The 3509-nt window shown below is 35.5% G+C and overlaps 1 pseudogene; it reads left to right on the top strand.

Annotated features, from left to right (window-relative positions):
• The first annotated feature begins 388 nt into the window (after positions 1-388).
• LOC140498336 (proteasome maturation protein pseudogene) lies at positions 389-814 on the top strand (annotated as a pseudogene).
• Positions 815-3509: the final 2695 nt, after the last annotated feature.

Genomic DNA, 3509 nt, shown 5'->3' with positions numbered 1-3509 from the left:
TATCTTGCTGCTGAGCTTCTATATTGTTTTAAAATTTCTTCATGTGCCCAGTTCTCCCACACTGTACTATGAAGTGCAGAGATAATAATAGTCATAGTCAGTACAAATGTACTAAACTCCTACTATGCTTCAGACACTGTGCTACACATTGGCAATACAAATATGAAAAAAAAAGATAGCATTTACTCTCAAGATTATAAAATTTAATGCAGGTTTACCTGCATTTTACTAAACCATTTGTCATTCATTGAGAAACTGCTATGTTCCACGTCTTTCACTCATGCTGAGTCAGCACAGATATTCGTTCCACTTTTACATTTATAATTCATGACAGCAGGGAGAAACAGAACTAGGCTCAGCACTGTAGCAGTGGACAGATGGATTGAAGATGAATACCAGAAGACTTGGATCCCAGCTAAAGGACAGTATTCCAGTTTCTGAACTTTGAGTTAGTGTTTCTTTTGGAAACCATGGTATTCTTCAGAGAGGTTTTTCTTGTGTCAAAAAAGAACTTTTGCCAAGTCATCCTCTTGAATTGTCAGAAAAACATTTCCAGCTCAATCAAGATAAAATGAATTTTTCTGCACTGAGAAACATCCAAGGCCTATATACTCTCCTGAAGTTACAGACAGAATTCCAGGCAGTGAAATAGGTCCAGCGTCTCCCATTTCTTCAGAGCTCAAACCTTTCCCTGGACATTTTGAGGGGTAATGATCAAAGTATTGGATATGAAGATGTTCTTAATGATCCATCACAGAATAAAATAATGGGAGGATCGCACAGGATGGTGGAATACAAACTTGGTTTACTGTAAAAGAAATATGCTGTTGATGAATAATTGCCATTTATAATTTTCTTTGTGTTATGATTTGATGTACGTGGTATTAAAACATTTACATAACTGTTCTTATGGTTAATATATCAGTAATTTGAATTTGTTTAAGTCCATGTTGTACTATTATGTAACCATGTTATTTTGAGGAACTGAATATTAGAAAGTAAGGCCATAAGAAAAATTGAACTTTAGTTCTTAAGTATGAAGAACAATTTTTATTGTATATTTAGAGGCATCATCATAAGAGCATAAAACAAATGTTCTAATTAATCTCATTTTGATATATCCTCTTGCATTGACACCTAACTGGTTTGAGTATAGGCCCACACCCTTAAAATAAAGTCCCTTGGAGAAAAAAGTACTTTTTTGAAACAAAGCCCTCCAACTTCTTAACTTAAATGGGCTTTGCTTAGCAGAGGTGCTTAACACAACTACTCTTTTTCTTGTGTAACATAATTGCCAGATTCAAAGTTAACCTGAGCAGAATTCCAATATTTTCACTAGCTTTTACCATATTAACACAATATATAAAAGTAGGCAGGGCTCTTTGGTTGCGAAGTCATCATGTTTCCTGACCATGCTAGAAGAGAGCTGCCTTAAGGTTTACTTTACTCTTTTAAGTATTTTGCTCTAGTGATGGCAGCTGCGCCTCCTGGCCAGAAGAGAATACTGACCATTAAGCTTACTGTCAAAAGAAATGACAGTTGTGTAACAAAATGAGACCAGGGAAACAGATTTTTATGCATTAAAAGAAAACAACTAACAGGATATACAGCATTAAGCAATCTAAATTCTAATTGGAGGAAAGATTAGGACTCTCCAAATTGGAAGGGAGAAAACAAAAAGGTGCAATTCTTTGAAATTAGAAAAAGATATGTCCCACTTCCTGAAATGTATTATTCCATGGGTGGTTACCCAGTGGCCTTGGGGCCACATGTGGCCTTCTGGGACCTTGGATGTGGCCTTTTGACTGGGTTCCAGGTTTTAAGGAACAAATTCTTTTACTAAGGGGATTTGTTTTGTGAAATTTTGATTCAGTTGTGGGGCTGTACTTGAGGACCTGAAGTGTCACATGGCCTCAAGGTCACCACAGATTCCCCACTCCTTGGATTCAATCAAAGGAATGTGGAAATAGTAACTGATTAGATTGGGGCTGATTTTCAGATGAGACATGGAATGTTTGAGATGTATTTGTGAGAAAACTCCTTGCATCAGTCCTTGGATTTGACTGTTTGGTAACCTAGGTCCTTAGTTAAAATTCTTCAAGCAACAGGTAGAAGTGATTCAGCTTCCCAGCCACTCAGGGCTAGGTCCAAACAACACAAGAAAGTTTTCTCACAATTCTCACCCCAAGTTTTCTCACATGACAGAACTGGACTACACCTATATTTAAATACAAAGAGAACTGAACTAGATCACGAATTGAATTAAAAGACAGAGTCAATGTGGTTCACTCAGTTTCCACATTATTAGAAATGCCTTTGTTCAATTTATTGAGTGTTCAGTCTAGGACTTCCCTTGTCTCTCTGTTTCACTTTTGTAAGTTGCATCCAGATTCAAATGTTTTTTACAAAAAATAACTTGCATTATGTGGTTAAAATGTGAGATAACAGAAAAATCCACAATAAAACTATTCCAAATTGCCTGTAAAAGTTATAATTCATTTATTTTAACATTATTTTTTCTCACTCTTTCTCCCCCCAAAATTATCTGCCTCTCTTTTGTCCCTGTAATATCTGATTCCTTTTTCTGGCTTCATGCAATATTTTCTCCTTGACCTAGAAGCTCAGGAATTCCAGCGTATTTTCATTTGGAATCTCTTTTAGGAATTGATTAGTGGACTCATAATTTTTATTTTATCTTCTGCATCTTAGATATTAAACAGTTTTTTTTTTACATTTTCTTGAAATACAATGACTAAGGTCATTTGTATTATGGCTTTCTTATGTTCCAATTATTCTTAAATTATCTCCTCAATACATATTCCAGATCAATTGTTTTTCCAATGAGATATTTCATATTTTCTTCTATTTTGTCATTCTTTTGACATTTTTTTTTATTTTGTGCTGTCTCATGGAGTCATTAGCCTCCACTTGCCCAATTCTAATGTTTTCTAATTCATTTATTTATTGCTAGTTTTAAATAATCACTTCCACAAGATTTTGAGTTCCAAATTTTCACCCATATCTCCCCTCTGCCCACCCCAAGTCAGCACTCCTTCTGATTACACCTTCTCCCAATCTACCTTCCCTTCTCTTTTCCCCTTCCCCTCTATTTTCTTGTCAGGCAAGATAGATTTCTATACCCTATTGTATGTATGTGATTTTTCCCAGTTGCATATAAAAATATTTTTTAACATTTGTTTTTAAAACTTTGAGTTCTAACTTCTCTCTCTTCTTCCCTCACCACTGACCCCTAATGAGAAGCAAGAGATTCAGTATGGTTTGTACTTGTGTAGTCATGCAAAACACTTCCATAACAGTCATGTTGTTAAAGACTAACTATATTTCCCCTCCATCCTAACCTGACCCCATTTATTACAATCTCTCTTTTGAGCCTATCCCTCCTCAAAAGTATTTACTTTCAATTATCCCTTCTTTCCATTGTCTCTCTTTTCTATCATTCCTCCCACTTATCCCCTTCCCTCTTGCTTTCCTGTAGTGTAAGATAGATG

This window comes from Notamacropus eugenii, chromosome 4 (genome assembly GCF_028372415.1).
Source record: "Notamacropus eugenii isolate mMacEug1 chromosome 4, mMacEug1.pri_v2, whole genome shotgun sequence".
NCBI lineage: Eukaryota > Metazoa > Chordata > Mammalia > Diprotodontia > Macropodidae > Notamacropus > Notamacropus eugenii.
This window is presented reverse-complemented; position numbering and strand designations above follow the sequence as displayed.